The sequence below is a fragment of the Otolemur garnettii genome, unplaced genomic scaffold (genome assembly GCF_000181295.1).
Source record: "Otolemur garnettii isolate 467f Iridium unplaced genomic scaffold, OtoGar3 scaffold00054, whole genome shotgun sequence".
In the NCBI taxonomy this organism is placed as follows: Eukaryota; Metazoa; Chordata; class Mammalia; order Primates; family Galagidae; genus Otolemur; species Otolemur garnettii.
The window spans coordinates 3,366,938-3,384,874 of NW_003852449.1; the positions used below are offsets into that span (position 1 = coordinate 3,366,938).

General features: G+C 44.4%; 1 protein-coding gene across 2 annotated transcripts in view; it reads right to left on the reverse strand.

The window, feature by feature from the left end:
• Positions 1-17,411, reverse strand: part of GNG2 (G protein subunit gamma 2) — a 98,780-nt gene extending 81,369 nt beyond the window's left edge. The window contains exons 1-2 of one of the 2 annotated variants that reach the window (XM_023514507.1): positions 17,322-17,396; positions 1,081-1,121 (exon numbers count right to left, since the gene is read on the reverse strand). The gene's annotated coding sequence lies outside the window, so the exon portion shown is untranslated. Of the gene's footprint in view, positions 1-1,080; positions 1,122-17,321 lie in introns of both variants that reach the window. The other variant, XM_023514508.1, reaches the window with a different exon arrangement.
• Positions 17,412-17,937: the final 526 nt, after the last annotated feature.

Sequence of the window (17,937 nt, forward strand, 5' to 3'; positions counted from 1 at the left end):
CTCATCTGGAGATATCCAAAGTCCAAATTCAAGGCCCTCACACATGTGAGCTGTGGAAAACTGTCCCTCTCAGCCTGAGGAAGGTCTGAGACCCGCTAAGAGCCAGCCATGTGCGGAATGAACAGTGGGCAAGTGACTAGCATCAGTGCACCAAGTAAGGTGACGAGTAGGCTTTATTTTCTCTTTACCATCTTGCTGTAGCCACTAAACAGTCCAACAAAGAATTAAAAATCTAATAATCAAATTCAATGAGCTGCTGTGTCACCCAGTAGGGAAAGAGGAGAAGCGGGTGGAGAAGAAGATGAAACTGCCCAGGGTGGTGATTGCTGAGGCTGGGGGACAGGGCTGTGGGAGTTCATTCTATTATTCTCTCTACTTTGGTACCTGCGTTAAGTTTTTCAAGATGAGGTTCTGTTTTAAAACTGGCAGGGCAGGGGAGGAGGGGGCACCAAGTCATTGACTAGAGGAAACTGTGTATCCTGGTTTCAAGGTTGATCACCTTGGGGACAAACGCAGCATCACCTGTCTCTGGATTGTGGTGACCTTTCAACTCCACAACCAGACTCCGATGGCTTTAGCTAGTCTGAAACCTAAGTGAGCGTCTCACTTAGAAACCCTGACAGCATTAGATTGACCTTTTGTTGTTATTGCTGTTGCTGCTGTCAAAGTCCTTACCACGTTTACCACCAATCTGTTAAAGTCAGCGTTCAGCCCTCTCTGCCCTAATCTTGCACAGTCTGTACCCTCGGCATCTGCAACCCACACTAATCTTGTCTGGTGCCACGGGGACACATTTTGTTAAGGCAGTGACCTCAAATCCTCTCCAACTCAGAATCTTAGCAGAAAAAAGATGGAAAAATTGGGGTGAAAATTCGACCTTACTTATCGTTAAGGAGAACCATCTTTTTTCTTTAAATCCTTTAGTGACGCCAATATTGGTAAAGGTGCAATGACTATTTCTTCTCAATAAAACATCACACATTTAAGCGTGTGCACCTGGGAGACCACTTAGTTTCTTTCCTCTTGAAGTTCTGCTTAGAATCAAGAGGATTCCAGAAGAAAATATTTTGTAATTCTTACCTCTTTAGTTCCCAAAGCCTGATGCTCACTGGTGGATCTGGCTGTTGAGAAAGCAGACAGGAAAATGATTTCTTAAAAGGAGAAATAGCCTGACTCCCAAAAGCAGGATGAGCAGAATATCTAACCGGTTCTGTAACGAGGGCTGGTGGTAAAGAGTGTTGTCACAAGGGTTGGGTGGGGGGCATCTCGCAGGCTTAAGATTTGGAGCCCAGAAACATCCTGTTAACAATTTTTCTTTTAAGACATGGATCAGAGAAATAGGGGTCCCTTTTTTGTGAAATTCCTTACCCTGCAAGAAAACATAAAAACACAGAGGACCTTTGAGAACGGAGGGAAAGCAGAGTTCTTGGTGACAGAGGGCTGAATAAGAACAAGCTGTCCTCTTGATCTAACCTGATTTGCTCCTAGCAGGACAAAAATCACCTGCTCCGAGTGTCAGGGACAGAATCAGAGCACACATGATCTGTGTGCATCTGGCCCTTAAAGAGGTGGGAAAGGAAAAGTTAGCAGGTGTGAGAGGTCTGTGACATCCAAACATCTACAGGGGGCATGGAAGTAGACATTGCCAGGGGCACTGGCCTGTGCCTATAATTGCAGCACTTTGGGAGGCCAAGGCAGGAGGATCTCATGAGGCCAGGAGTTCAAGACCAGCAATAGAACAAGACTGTTTCTCTACAAAAAAACTAAAAATTAAAAAAAAAATTCCAGGCATGGTTGCACATGCCTAGAATCCCAGCTACTTGGAGGATCCGGGAGCTCAGGAGCTCAAGATTGCAGTGAGCTATGATCATGCCCCTGTACGCCACCCTGAGCAACAAATTGAGACTGTTCCTTAAAAAAAAAAAAAAACCAAAAAAACCCCAACAAGAAGTAGAAAGACACCAACGCCCTGACCCACCAATGCCCTCAGTGGATGCTGAGCAGAATTGGCCCAATTTTGTTTCATGCCTGGTGTGGCTCATATCTAAGAAAGTTCTTATGTAGAGGGGATTTTGATTCCTGAAAAGCTATGGAGCACCCAGCTCAAAAGGAACTGCTAACGTCTCATGGAACATGTCACCACTCAAAGTTTAAAGTGTCTTAGAACAAAGAGATTATCTCACACCCAGAGTATCCTAACTAAGGGTGCAACTCAAGTCCACAAAGTGCATGCAGTGCCTCCATGACCCCACGAGAGACTGGTGTGCGCTGCGATCTCCACCAACCAGTGATGCTCCCAGACCACTGCAAGTGGCTGTGTTTTTAAATGGACTAAAGTTATTAGAAAATGAATTTCTCATGATTAAATGACAGCAAAAAGAAAAAAAAAAAAGCCAAGGGCAAAAACCAATCTACCTTCAGAGAATGAGCCCCAGGGCTAACAGGGATGAGATGGGACTGGCACTACAGGGCTGTGCTGGGTGCTCTGAGTCCAGCACGGTCACACGTCACTGGGGACAGCGTACAGAAATTGGTACAACCTCTCTAGAAGCAGTTTGGCACTACGGACCACCTCCCGACACTGACTAGCTCCTTAAGCAGACCTAATTTTCATAGACCAGACATGCACCAGTGTACGTATCAGCACAGCAGGTCTAGTTCCCTATGGTGACCACCTCCGTGTGCTGACTGGTGGATTACAGTCCCTTGGTGGGCACCTCACAGAAGTTCTACTGTCAAGAGACTCAAATGTGTCCCTTGTCATTGTTTTAGTGGTGCCATGCCTTGACTTTAATCACAAAAAATCCAAATTGTAGACAAAGAATGATTTATGAAGATGTCAGAAATAGTGTAAATACCACTAGTGCAACCTCCGAAGTAAAACAGAAACTCCACCCGATAGAACTTCAAAACAACAAATGCAAAAGGTTTAACTGATTAGAAGACTGTATACGTCATGAAAAGAGAAGAAAAAACATCTAACATAGTGTGACCTTGACTAATTTTCCAATATGTATTTTCATATACATATTTTTTCTAATGTATATTTTCAACATTTTAAAATATATCACGTCTGTGTCACAGACACCATCTATTATGTACAGACAGTATTGTCTAGTATACATGATACCTAACATCTTTTTGATAGTCTTTTCTAGAAAAAGACGGGAAGAAAATACATCAAATTATGAATAGCATATTATCTCTGTTTTACAGCATAATGGAGGTGGCAGAAATTGCTAGATATGCCCCCACTATCTGTTCTCCTCATCTGTGATGCTTTTATTTATTTATTTATTTTGGTTGTAGCTGTCATTGTTGTTTGGCGGGCCCAGGCTGGATTTGAACCCACCAGCTCAGGTGTATGTGGCTGGCACCTTAGCTGCTTGAGCCACAGGCGCCAAGCCCTGTCATGCTTTTAGTAGAATGCTAAGCTAAGGACGTACGCATCAAGAACAGGCACTTTTCCCAGCTTCCTTTGCTGCTAGATATGTGGCCATCTAACCAAGTTCAATAGGATGATATTTGCTATCATACACATAGTGGGTCATGCCCTCCCCATCTAACTTTCTCCTTTCCTGCTAGTCCTAGTGGAGCCCTTATGGCAAGTTACCCTAGTCAATGAAAGCCAAAACTCATGAGAAAAATGATAGAACAACAGGACAATAGGAACCTGGGTCCCTCCACAACCCATGGGACAGGGCCACCTCACCAGTCCTGGGCCACCCACTTCTACATTGTCAGCCACTATGAAATCAGGTCTCTGTTACACACACCTTAACTAAGAACTTAATTAATGGACAGGGCTGTTCTTACTTTTCATTTATAATTTTCGATACTTTCCAGATTTTCAATAATCAGCATGGATTATTCACCAATCAGGAAAAAAATTAGGTTAATTTTTATTTACTAATATTAAAAAAAAATTAAGCACAGAATGAAGTTGGGGCAACATATGCACTTTTTCCAGACATAAAAGGAAAAGTGAATTCTGTAGTTTAAAAGTAGTTACTCCATCATAAGCCGGGCACACATCGCGCACAACAAACACAGCCTCTGAGTTTGCACAACACTTTAATCACACCTCATGGCACTTTTCTCCAAGCCTGCTGAAAAATAGTTTTAATAAGGAAAAGTTGTTTCAACCATAAATAAAATAAAACCTGCTTTAAAATCTGGTTGTGATATATACTCTAAACAACAAACCTTTAGTCAGTACGTTATAATTATCCATTGAGCAGACTACCCAGGCTTCCTACAGTGGATGTAGAAACAGTTTTAAAAACAGACTTATAAATACACTCCTACCTTTAGGGGTGGTGTTTGTTCTTCACAGAGAATCCTAATGGATCACTCCTACATCCCACTGGCACAAGAACTACCAAGTGTGTGCTCTGATTTCATTTTCCCCTGGGGTAGTAACAGACTTGCAGAGCTCACACAACCTCCCTGGCCTCCTTTGTGTTGGGGACCTCATTACAAGGTGACTGTTCAGAGAAAGGAGTCAGTCCCTAAAACAGAGAAAAAGCACCTGGTCTACTTGGAAATCTGATCCAAAACAATGGCCTCATTAAAACTGGTCTCTAACCACATTAGAATAGCACACCGAGGACCATTTAAACCCACAGTCACGTTCTGCCAGTGGCATGGCTGTCAGAGGACCGTTACAGCCCTGTGCACGGCCCACGTGACAATCCACGATGTTGAACTGAAGAGACTCACGTGGAATCATATGGCAGGTAGAGGAGCCGGCCACCCTCTCCTGTCTTCCCAAGAGAATGCCAAACGGTGCCTTCTCCCCTGGGAACCGCAGTGCCCACCCCTAGCTGGGCTAACTCACATTCGGTTACAAAGGCAGTGGAGTTTCTTCACTTCCTTCTCAAAATGACTGTGCCAGTGTATCCTCAGGGCTCCCCTTAGTTCTCTCCTGCCGTAGGCAAACTGAAGCTGGTAGTCAAAGCTCTGAATTCGCAGCTTCTCTCCCCTCTTCCCTTGGCTGGAACAAACGCAAGCCAATTCCACAGGCCTAATTACCATGGTAACAACACGCACCGTGATTATGAGTGTGTTTGTTTTTTAAAATGACTCACAGATTGTTCCCCTTGAAGCCCCAGACACACAGGTTTCTGGTTGGTTTATAAAAGCCATCTAAAGTTTTCTTGTAAATTCCTTGTGCTTATTAGCATAACCGCTACATGGAAAGAGAGCCCTTCCCCTTAAGGGTAAAAAACCCTCTTGGTTCCTTACACACTCCAAGATTAATCAATTTAAATGAAATTAATTTGAGTTTGTACACTGGAGATAATGAATCTGTTCCTAATTTAAATAATTAAAGTATTTCATAATGTAGTTTTAGAGACCCAAATGGGTGAAATGAAGTATGTAGTAGAAAATGTCAAATGAAATAGCCTAAATCTCTGAGTTTCCTCTCTATATGAATGTTCCATAGATGTGAGCCTTGTACAAAGATATTTTTAAACCAATACCCAAAATAAAGAATTTATTTTTAAAATGCAAACATGAAAGGGTCCAGACGCTTGGGAGAACTGTGGACCACTTCTGTTCATCTACTCAGTAACTATTATTTAAGACCTGTTTCCTAACTACCTGGAGTGTCCTACAGGGCTGGAGAAGGGCGATTTTCTCCCTGGAGATAAACCTCATCACGGCTCAGTGCATCGCCTGCTCTCAGAAAGTTCCTTCCTTTCACACGGTGCCCTTCTGGGTAGAGCTCTCAGCAAGAGGGAATATAACCTAACACCTTTATCAGGCTTGAGCTTCAGAGCCCTGACTTTGGTATCAGAGTTGACTCCCCCACCACCCCCCCAAAAACCTTCCCAAAACATACGTTGTTAATTTGGGTGTGTTGATTTCCTTTGTGTTAAATGGAAAAAAATCTTGTTTTAAAAGAAATTTCACATTAACCTGAAATAATCAAAATAAAAAAGTAAAATAAATTTCGATGGACATTATTTATATAAATCTATTTCCCTTAAGTCCCTGTATACTAACACACGATGCAACCTCACACACACACACAACTGAAAACAGTCACTTAAAATCACTATCTCCAAATAGCTACCCATTTTTTGTACTGCAATCAACATTTTTCTCGAGAGTTTGAAAGGAAAACTGGAGTGTTGCAGTCAAGATAGGTGAGGTTACACTCGAAAACTCTCTGGCTTAGGAAAGCTTATTTCTCACTCTGTCTACATTACAGGTTAGTAGGGAGACCCTCTTTGTATCGTCTTGACTTTAGTCCCAGGCTTAAGAGTGCAGAGACCATTTCTGTCCTTCACCACTGGTGACTGCCAAGGGATGTGCTGACATCCTCCTGGAAGTAATGCACGTTACCTCTACTCACGTTTCACTGGCCAAGCCACACAGCCACACCCAACCAGCTCTGCCTGGGAGGGGTCGGCCTGTCATGAGTTGGAAAGGAAAACTGGAAATATTTATGATTAAGTACATGGATTCCTAAGCAAATAGTGCAAACTTGAGACTAACACGGGAACTCGGCTTCTTTGGGAGATTCTCTACTTCCAGGTCTGGGAACCTATGATTACTCTTGGGCGGTAACAATCACTTCTGCGGAATTCAGCAAGAATCCATTGGATAGAAAAAATATACCCTGCTGCAGACTTGTGGTAACAATAACAATTATGCTGATAATAGTCATGCTTCCTGAATAATCACTATAATTCAAGCACCATGTAAATAAACATTTTACATAGATGACACTCGTAATTTTCCTCTGACAACGTTGTGACTTAGGGATCATTATCCTTTCTCATTTTACAGATGAGGAAACTGAGCCATAAAAAGTTTAAGCAACTTGCCCAAGTGATTCTTTTAACTACTATATCACTGCTGTGTACTATGCCTTAGAATATTATTTTTCTACACTATGGTATTTTAGGATTATTTTAAAACACATAATAAGAAACTAGTTGTACCTTTTTTTTTTTAGTAGAAATGGGGGTCTTTTTTGCCTAGTAATTTTCATATTTTCCGAAATTGTTCTTATTTTAATTTAAAAAGTGGTAGAGCTATTTAATACCAACTTTTTTCCCAAAGGAAAAAAAAATAATTAAACTGTTAATGAAATGGTTTAATACCCATACCCAACAGTGTCCCCTAAACACAACCATAACTCACGAGGTTTGAGAAAATGGCAGAGGATCAATTTGGTTCTTCCAAAAAAAAAAAAACAAAAACCTCTAAGATGATAAATCTTTTTCCTATTTAATTTTTTTCACCATTTTTCTTATATGGGTCTACATAGACCAGATAAATATTCTTTTTAAACAGAGCTCTGCTGGCAAAGCCTAGAAATTAACTTACTTTCCTGTTCAAAAATGCAAATCTAAGAGTAGGAGGCACTCAATCATTTATTACAGGAGAAGTACTCCTACCATTAATGCTCAGTCTATTATGATGAAAATGCACAGAAATGCGTCTACGAGACAAGCAGTCACAACACTGTCTGCGATTCCACTGAAACTTCCTCTCTCACTAGGGCGGCCTTATACCTGTAGCCTCGGAAACACAACCCCAAGGCACAACGGAGGAACCCTGAAGAAAGGCAAGCACAATGGGCCTGCGGACACTGCCTCCAGAGCTGGAAAGCAGACACCTGTCTTCTAACTACAGTAGAACCGCTGTAAGGCGACCACCCAAGGGACTTGAACTGGTCAACATATGAAGCTGGTCACCATAAGGAACCAGGCCTGCATGTCTGGTCTACAAAAATTAAGTCAACTTAAAGAGGTGGTCAGTGTAGAGAAGTGGTCAGCTAGGGAGGTTCTACTGTAACTTATAATCAGAAATTCCAGGCCAGGTGTGGTGGCTCACACCTGTAATCCTAGCACTCTGGGAGGCTGAGACGGGTGGATTGCTTGAGCTCAGGAGTTTGAGACCAGCCTGAGTAAAAGCAAGACCCTGTCTCTACTAAAAATAGAGGAAAAAAAAACTGAGGCAAGAGGATCTCCTGAGCCCAAGAGTTGGAGTTTACTGTGAGTTATGTTGCCAGGGCACTAGCCTGAGACTCTGTCTCCAAAAAAAAAAGAAAAGAAATTCCAGAGATTATTCATTCTGCTCTCTACAGGTGCTGTAATCAACAAAATACATGTCTCTTGAGAGAAAACAAGGTTTTCATTTAAGTTCAACAGACATGCGTAGAACCCTTGGCGTCTCTAGCTCATTACATGGCCCAGGGTAGATTTTTATATAGACTGACTTGATTTAAATGACCAGTCAGGAAATCTCAATTTAATTATACACATACATAATTTTTTACAATGTAGAAATGCAGGGCTGGTTATCTAAGTTAAATGCCATTCTTAGTGCTCTATAAGACTGGATATATTTCCTTCCAGGACATTTTGTTTAGAAGGCTATCCTTTCTGTCACTTCAGCCATTCCATTTTCCTTCAGAATTCTGCCTCTGGCCTACCTAGATCATCACTATCAACAAAACAATTTTTTTATTTGGGTGTGTGTTTGTTTTTCTCAAAGAGAACTGAATGGAAGCTCCATTCAATTCAATCACTCAACTCTGTTGTGTGATTTGGATAAGACATTTCATCTTTTTAGCCCTAATATCTTCACTTACATCATGGGAATTATGGTGGTGGTGGACCCTGTTGACTGCCTACCCGGTAACCATTAGCCTTCTTCTTTGCTAATAGAACCAGACCCTTTTTTCTGGGATCTGGTGACCATGTTCTTCCCAGAAACTATACCATGGCCTCAGGAGGAAATTCTCAAGTTAGCCAATCCCAGTGGTTCTATCTGCCTAGTCCCTAATACAGAGAGTGTTAAAAAAATGTATACACATTTTAAGTAAGGGAAAACTGTATTAACGTTGAAATACTCAAGTCATAGTTGACTTCTGCAATTGTAAGAGATGTAAAGTACAATGTGCAAGATAACAACCGTTACTGGTGCATACTGAGTAAATTAGACAAATGCTGTCCTCATCTCATAGGGTTACTTTTAAAACTAGCTAAAAACGTAACATGTCTAAAGCACCCAGGGCACACTGAATGCTTAGCAAATGCTAGTTCTCAACTTGATTCTTGAAACAAGTGGATCTCCACTCATTCAAATGAATTATCGCTTTACTGTGTGATTTTAATGATTCCTCCGCGAGGATCTCCCTGGGTCCCCCAAACAGAATTGAGGGCAGAAGCCACTGCCTTTCTTCTCCATTCATCTGAAAGATAATATCAAGTATGTCAGGTGATTGTAAACGATGAGAACCATGGTGCGGACTGGTGTAGAAAAAAATAATCAAATCAAGCACCTTCCTGACTGTGAACATCAATCTACACTAAATAAAACCCACGGAGAGAGTGGAGCGGCCCGACGTTCTGAATTTGGGGTCCTCCTAGTTTAGCTGAAAAGCTGTTTCTATGAAGAAAAGGCATCACGGCCTGTTTGGACATTACAGCACACGTGTGTGACGGCCACCTTGTCCTGGGCCTTCCCTCCTCCTCACTTCAGATAGCCACCTGCACCTTCTGCCTGAAGTCTTCTCTGCCCTCAGAAGTCATCACGTAGCCGGCTCCAACCATTACTTAGGTCTCAACTCAGATGTCACCTCTTTGAGAAGCCTTCAGGGAGCACCCAAGGGAAGTGAACTCCCGACTGCCACCAGCGTGGGCACCATCCCTGTCAGTCCCTGCTTCTGTTCCCATCCTCCACCCGGCTCCACTACCTGCCCGTTCCTTCTATGGTAACTGGTTTCTGTCTGTGGGTTCCAAGCCCAGCTTCTTCAGATTTAATTAGTCCAGGTGAGACGGGGACACGGATATTTTCTCAAAATGCCCCTCAGTGAATCCTCACGTGCAGCCAGCTCTACAAACCTCTGGCTTGTGGGTTTTCTGGGTCTTTCCCAACACTGGAATGTAAGTTCCAAGAAAACAAAGAACTGGGTTATTTTGTTCATGCACTGTCCCTGGGGCGGGCGGAGTGCCGTGGACATTCAGTTACAGCTGTGGGCAGACTGGCTGACTGCATGTCCTCTGTGATGTCCCCAGCAGTCTGTGAGCTCTTAGAAGACAAGTGCTCTGTCCAGCCCTCTTTCATCAAAGAAATGAGTCACTCAAGAAAGTTCATTAAATAAGTGATAAACAACTTGTATCCCATGGTAGAAGGCAGGCAAAGGTGAAGCCAGACATGACCGTGGTGCTCACAGAGTTTGTGATACGGTCAAAGGAAAACAACTCTGCAGATGGCTGTCAAACACCCCAGAATGAGCTAGATGCTGCGATGAGGGAACAGAAGATTTCCCAGGCAGCAAGGACTGTTCCTTAGAGGGAGGATGGCGGAGAAAGCCAGAGGGCTGCGTGAAAGAGGGAGACTTGACCCGAGCCTCACAGGACAGGTGCAATTCGGCTTTGTAGAAGATCAAGACTGGGGGTGAATGTGAAAGGGGGAGCAGGAAAGTTATTCCAGGGAGAAAGGAAAACACAACCAGGGGTGCAGCTGGAGATCAGGAGGGCCTGAACTAAGGCGCTGGCTGCTGACGTGGAGGGGAGCAGAGGGCAGCCCCAGCTACGGCAGTGTGTGAGATGCCAGGGGCCGAATCGGATTTGGGCCTGACCCACACAACGCCAAAGCCCAGCCTTGCCATTCACAACGCAAAGTGCTGCTAGGCAACCTACCCAAACCAGGGCTGTGCGGGGAGGGAAATAGTGAAATGGAGTTCACATCATTAAGCTGTTAGAAAAAGGGGTGTCATGAGCAGTCATGAAGTCAGTAAGGAGGTGGTTTGGAGGTGCGGGAAAGGCTGTGTGAGGGTGAATTTGGACAGGTGAGTTTCACTTCCAGTGGATGGGATGTTCTGATGAATTTACAGACAAGCTCCGGGAGTGTGTGAGATACCAGGGGGGTGAATCAGATTTGGGACCCACACAACAACGACTGAAATCACAGGAAAGGATTTAACTAAGGGAGAGGGAGAGATTAAGTGTCCAAAGAGTGGGATTTTGAGCACACTGGTAGGTAGGGAGCAGGATGGTCAGCAGAGAAGTTGGAGAAGAGGTTAGCAGAGGCTCCAAAAGTCAAGGACGAGCTTTCTTGGCAGCAGATCTGTCTCATTTGTTTTTAATCACGTCATGTGTATACGGAAAGATTAAGCAAGTTCACAGGCAACGAGGAAAGGGGCCATAAGGAGAAACTAAGTGTGTAGGAAAGAGAACTATTGTCAGAGCACAAGCCCTTAGAACAGTGGTTCTCAACCTGTGGGTCACCACCCACAGGAACTATATTAAAGGGCCGTGGCATTAGGAAGGTTGAGAACCACCCACCGCCTTAGAAAATACAAGGGAATGAGACGGAAAGTCCCAGTAGAGGGTGTACTTCTGGCTTGGAGGAAAGTCTATGCTAATTTCATTCATTTCAGAATGAATAATGCTATGGTCTGAGTGTTTGTACCCCCCATTCATATGTCGGAACCTGATCCCCAATGCAATGGTATGATGATGTGGGGTCTTTGGGAGGTGATTAGGTCATGAGCGTGGAGCCCTCATGAATGGTTTTAGTGCTTTTATAAAGGAGGCTTGAGGGAGGGGGCTGCCCCTGCCCACCCCCTGCCCCACATAAGGACCCAAGAAGGCTCCATCCATGAGAAGAAGCCCTTACAGACATCAAATCTGCCAGAATTTGATCTTGGGCTTTCCAGCCTCCAGAACTGTACGAAATGAATTGCAGTTGTTTATGAGGTACCTAGTCCATGGTAAGTTGCTACGGCCGTTCAAAGGGATAAAGACAGAGAGGAATTCTGAGGTGGGAAGGAATGAGGCTGGGGAAGCCTGTGACATGGGCCCTCTCAGAAAAAGAGAAAGTGAGGTCACTTATAATGAAGAAAGGGAATGGGGACCTGGGTTGAATAGCTTCCACAGAAAAGGCACAGGGGAGTGTGAAAAGTGAAATAAAAAAGATGAAAAGTACTTCTGAAGAACAGCACAGGCCCTGCTGAGAGGCAGTGACTTTGGAGCAGAGCCAGCCAGCCCAGTCTCCAGCCCTTCCCTCAGCTCCCACCTCTAATGCTGGGGCCCAGGGAGGAAGATGGGGGGGCACCTCACCCCACAACCAGGCTGATGGGGGCGGCGGCAAGGGAAGGCCAGGGGACAGGAAGGAAGGGGTCAAGACACTAGTTTGGTTTTCCAGTAAAGCATGACTGCTTACACGTACTTGAAAAGAGATAGAAGGGCTGGTCCCATCTTATCCCAAACCTTGGTATATAGTGGTACCACTTCTAAGAAACATACGATCACTGAAGTTTGAGAAGTGAGCTCCCTCTTTTTCAACATTTAATAAAGTCCTCCAGGGATTGCCTGAACACTGACTTCTGTTAGATGAATTTGTTTTCTTTGCTGTAAGAGTTTTCAGGAACCATGTAGCTCTCTAATACTCCTACCTAAAAATCTGAGTCTCCGTTCCATAGGTCCGTCTTTAACACTTGAATGCGTGCGCCATATTTATGTGGAGTATCAGATTTAAATAGTTCCCTCTTTTTTAAAAAACAAAATATTTAGTCTTAACTATCTTAATAGTGGCCAAGTATTAAGACTTTGCTCTAATATGGAGGGAAGAGAGATGGAGTTTGAATTGGGGGTGGGATACTCATCAGCCGTGCAACTTCCAATTCCAGGCCTGACATTCTCCAGCCTGGAGGGGTTGCCCCCAGGTCATTTTCAGCTCTTCCATTCTACCATGTCCCAGGCCAGAGACTAACTCTTTTTTATTGTCATTAACTGACAAATAATAATTATATATTTATGAAGTACAATGTAATGTTTTGTCATGTATATATTATGGATGACCAAAGCAATCTAATTAGCATATCCGGCACCCTGGGGGGAATGTGGGAGCCAAGTTCCATAGGCCTGTCCCGCCCAGATCTAGTAAAGCTGGGCCCCTGGATTCTCCCAGTAATTTTAGAATGAATAGATGTGCAAATTAAATAAAGCTGGGAGTCATGATTAACAATCTCTCTCCTAACACAGGCACAGAGTAAGTTACAGAAAGTTAACATTTGTCACTGGGGAGATCTTCAAACCATTGAAAGTCAAAGGCTACACTTCCCCCATGGCTCATAAGTCCTGCTGCTCAGGGCAGCCTCCCTGATCTTTCTGCCCAGCTTTCCCCAGCCCTGTCCAGGCCCTGCCTCACCGGTTTGAGGATTAGGTGTGAAACCTGTAGTTGAAAATGAAACAGAGGAATTCTTTATTTTAAAAGTGAAACTTAGATTAGAATCCCATTTCCTTAGCAGCTGGTCTCAGGAGCCCACTGTGTTGTTTAACTACTATGCCCTCTCTCCATCATCGAGGGCTCGGGGACAGTTAGTATTTCAGTCTTGCCTCCCTTTTCTGACTCTGCTGCCCTTGGAGCATCTTTCTCATCCTGAAAAGCTTCAGCTCCTACCTGGGGAACGGAGAGGCACTGTGGCAACACGTCCCCACACTTCCTTGGGAGTCAACTGGCCCATGACTTAACTGGTAGGGTCATTTGTGTGGCTGCCGGTAAACATACCATACCATACCATAAATTCTGTATTGACTTGATATTAACATTGTAATATACTAATTAAAAGTAAATTAAGACAAATAAAGACAAACTTCACTTACTGTAAAAAAAAATATTTTTGGATTTCACTAGCAAGCTCTTGACCATCACCAGTTAGCAGGAGCTACACATATTCTCTTACTCTCTCCTTTGACTTTAAGTTACTTTTGAGAGAAGTACTTTAGTTGGGCAGGGATAATATTGTCGGACACAGGAGATTAAATACTAACACCATAACCATGAGCTAATGACACATTATGTTAAGAGATCCCACCCTCTTACAATGTCTCCTCAATAATAATCTGATTAACAATTGGCAAAGAACTTGCAGAGACATTTCTCCAAAGAAGATATAAAATGAGAATAATAAGCACAGGAAAAGATGCTCAGTATCACCAATCGCTGGGGACATGCAAATCAAAACCACGGTGAGACACATTTCATATCCTTTAGGATGGTATTATCAAATATGCAAACAGAACACAGAAAGTAAGGATGGGTGAGCAAGTGAGGAAACTGGAACCCTGGCTCACTGCAGGCAGGACTGTAAACCAGGGCAGACCAGCAGATCCTCCAAAAATTGAACAATGTCGTCACCATGTCCCAGCGGCTCCACTTCTGGGTACCCAAAAGAAGTGAAAGCAGGAACCCTGACAGATACTTTTATATTTGTTTCCATAGCAGTGTAATTCCCAGTACACCCCAAAGGCGGCTCAAATGGCCATTGAAGGACAGGTAAAGCATGGCATGCACATATACCTACAACACAATTATCATTCAGCCTTAAAAAGGAGAACATTCTAACATGTGCTCCAACCTAGTGAATCTTTGAGACATTACGCTAAGCAAACTAAGTCCATTACAAAAGGACAAATATTGGATGATTCCACTTATGTGAGGTGCTTAGTCAAAGTCACAGACAGAAGGGTAACAGTGATTGCCGAGGGCTCGGAGGAGGGGCACGGGGAGTTACTGTTTAATAGGTGAGCTTCTGTTTCGAAGCATAAAAGTTATGTGGCTGGATGGTGGTGACAGTGACACGACAATGTGGATATAGTTCATCCCACACAATTCTGTACGTAAAATGGTTAAAATGGGAAGTTTTATATATATTCTATCACAATAAATAAGTCTCCTTAAACCTGTGAGGCAGTGGCAAAGATCAACAACATGGTAACTTTTCTTTCTGCCACCACCATTAACAAAAAACAATGACTTTTGTCATACCAGGCATTCACTCATCCACGCAGAAAAGCAAAAACAAAGCCTTGATTATCAACCACTCACCCGTCCTTTGCAGTGAAGAAACTAAGGTTCGCAAGTTCACGTGCCCTGCCAAGTAGTAAGAGCTGGTGGCAGGACCCCAAGGCGGCTCCGCCCCACTCCAAAGCCTACGTTCCTTTCTCTCTCTGGTGGTCTTTTCTTCTACCCACAGAAACCCTTCCTGAATAGGCTTTCTACTTAGACGACAACGCTTTCAGACTGAAGGGTTGGGCCTGCCTTTTGATGTAGGCTGAGAGAGTCAGCCGGCCAAACCCATTCACTGCATGCCCACCATCTGAGGCCCAGGGCTGGCCGTGAAATAATGGAGTCATGTTTCCATCCAGCCATTGGCCATATGGCAGAAAAAAAAATCACACAATTAAAATTTCAGTGTTGGTTGTTTCTCTCACAAGCCACTGAATACCCTGAGTGAAAGCATCATGTCTTTCAATATTCCACTTGCCTAGAATCCGTGGAAACAGTCTTTTTTACAGCGTGGGAGATAGACATCCTTTTTCCTAAACATTCTACCATCATAGTTCCTAATCTGTCGTTACTAATGTTCCGCTTAAAGCTGGAATTTCATAATTAAGAACATGTTTTGTGCTGTGCAGACAATAAGTGCCCCTTAGTAGTTTTCAGAAAGATGGCAGGGGACCCTCTTGACTGATCGTGCTTATAGGCAAGGTTTCATTTTCTTACTCTCGTGCGAAACTCACACAGACAAGCAAGGAGGACGGACAGTCTGCACATCCCCAAACAAAGCAGGGTGTTGGCGTCAGCTAGCGAGGGCAGCCTGCGGTGAGCGAGGGCCGTCTGTCCAGCCCTCACTCCCAACTTTCCACGTCCTAACACACACCTTGACCATAAACTCCTTTAGGGGAGTCCAGACCTAAGATCTAGTCTCCGTCCTCTCTCTGGGAAGATCACCTTTACATATTTTACTTTAGGACGCACGTAGGGAGTGGAACTGTGGAATCCGTGGGGTGACTTGTACAGCCATTGGTGGGAGGAATCAGTGACCCCTTCAGAGGAGCGTCACGGCTTCCACACCAGCCATGCTGCTTCCTTCAGGCGTGGTGCAGGTTCATTTTCATGAGAGCAGCCTCCGAGAAAGAGGCATTCTTTTCCTTAGTATCTACAGAAGCTTCCTAGCTCTGAAAACGTGCTGCTACCCCACACATGTTGAGAAGTCAAATCAATTTCATAAAGACATTCAGAAAAGCTCTGGAGCCCTCTACAATGGAGCAGGGTGACCAGCGAGGAGGGGGCAGGTGCGTGCACCCTCAGCTGGCATCTGTGGCATTTAAACACCTGGATTTTAAAAATGGATGAGCGTCAAAGTACGAGATTTGTATTATCTTTACTCCACTATAAGCAGCTTTTCTCTTTATTTCGAAAAATCATCTCTTTTCACTATAAAAACTTACGCAAAAACCTTCATCAATGACTATGAATTGTTTAACTGTACTTCCTGTTGAAGACAAAAAGCCTTATTTTTTAAATTATGCTACACTAGAGTATTAAACCTTTTCTCCTGCCTATCCTGTCAAAGGAGGTCTCCCCATCTCAGTCTGAATCCATTAGCCCTGTTTATTATACTTTTACACATCCTTCATAAATAGGAACGTGTCATGGTCCCGGGCTCTTACTCAGAATATCCATTACTTGAGAAAATCAAAGAATAAAAAGCACGTTTTCATTTTACGACTTCAGTCTATCTGCAGGATATACAGGTTATCAAAGAAGCTGGCTGTGCTTTTATTTTGTTCCTTACTGAAGTTAACACCCACCTTTACCTAGAGATAAATAAAATGCATATAAACATAAACCCCATTATATACCAGTATCTGATTCTGGACAAGTCACTGTCTCTAAACCGGCCACACTCCTTTGAAGAAGGATGCAACTTCAGGACGAGACCTACTGGCAAGCCGTAGCTGTATCTGAGCTTATCCTGAACACAGCTGCTCAGAGCCCAGGGAGGAAGACACTGGTTTTGGTGGTAAATACTGCCCCTCACACACGCAATGCAAGCCTTTGTTGGCAAAATCTAAGTACAAAAGGATTTAACCCCTCTAAAGCCAAATTGCAGCCTTTATGCTGCAAACCAGAAGCCACTCCGTGCAAAGTGTGAAAAGGAGAACGCAATTAACACCTCACACCCACCCCAGACCCGGGACTGCACGGCTGAGATCAGCCCTAATGGATTTCCACCCAGCCCAGCTTTCTCACCAGGGAACTATGCAAACAGCTTCTTGCATTTAACGTGTTGTCCTGGCCAGGGACCAAAGCTAAGCATTGATTTTTTTTAAAGCAAATGTGTCATCAATTTGGTCATTCTCAAAAACCCTTCCCCAAGAACCCACCCTAATCATTTTCCCCAACCCTAAAGCAACGTCCCTATCTTCCCTTAGAAATCGGCCCCTAAAACCACAGGCGACGGTCATCTCCCTGAGTTACAGCGAAAACGCTCGCTTTACCTGGCTCCGGGCTGGTCGCAGGAGAGGGCTGCTCCCTGTGAACAGAGCCGAGTGCGCGGGAGCCCAGCCCAGCAGTGTAGGAGCTGCCGCGGCCGCGCTGTGTGTGTGGCAGGCTGCAGCCAGGGACTAGTCCCCACCCAGCTTTGTCTTCAATCAACGTTCTTTCGACAGGAAGCTGTGCATCTCCCACTTCCTCCTCTTCTTGGTGGCTGCCAGCCGCTGGCTTCTTTTCCACGGCAGGGCTGAGTCCAGCGGTTTCTGTCTGCTCCTGGGCTGCTGACAGTGATTTCCCGGGAATCCCTGGACCCCTTTGTTCCAGCCCCTCCAGCGCTGTTTGTTCCCTCCCCGCCCCGCAGTCTGCCTCAGTGGGCCCCTCCTGGCACCCAGCCGCTTTCTCAGCCTGCACTTGGCCTGTTGTTACTGCTGTTCTTGCTGCTGCCCCTGCGGCTTTTAGGGACCCACAGCCCCCAGCCAGGTTCTGCCCTGAGATGCGGCCCCAGCCTCAGCTGTTCCTCCTGACTGAGTGTGGACCCTCTGAGTCACCTGGCTGAGAGCTTGCAGCCTGCACCCGCTGCCTGCTGCTGCAGCCAGCGTTCCAGGTGCTTCCTTTCTCCAA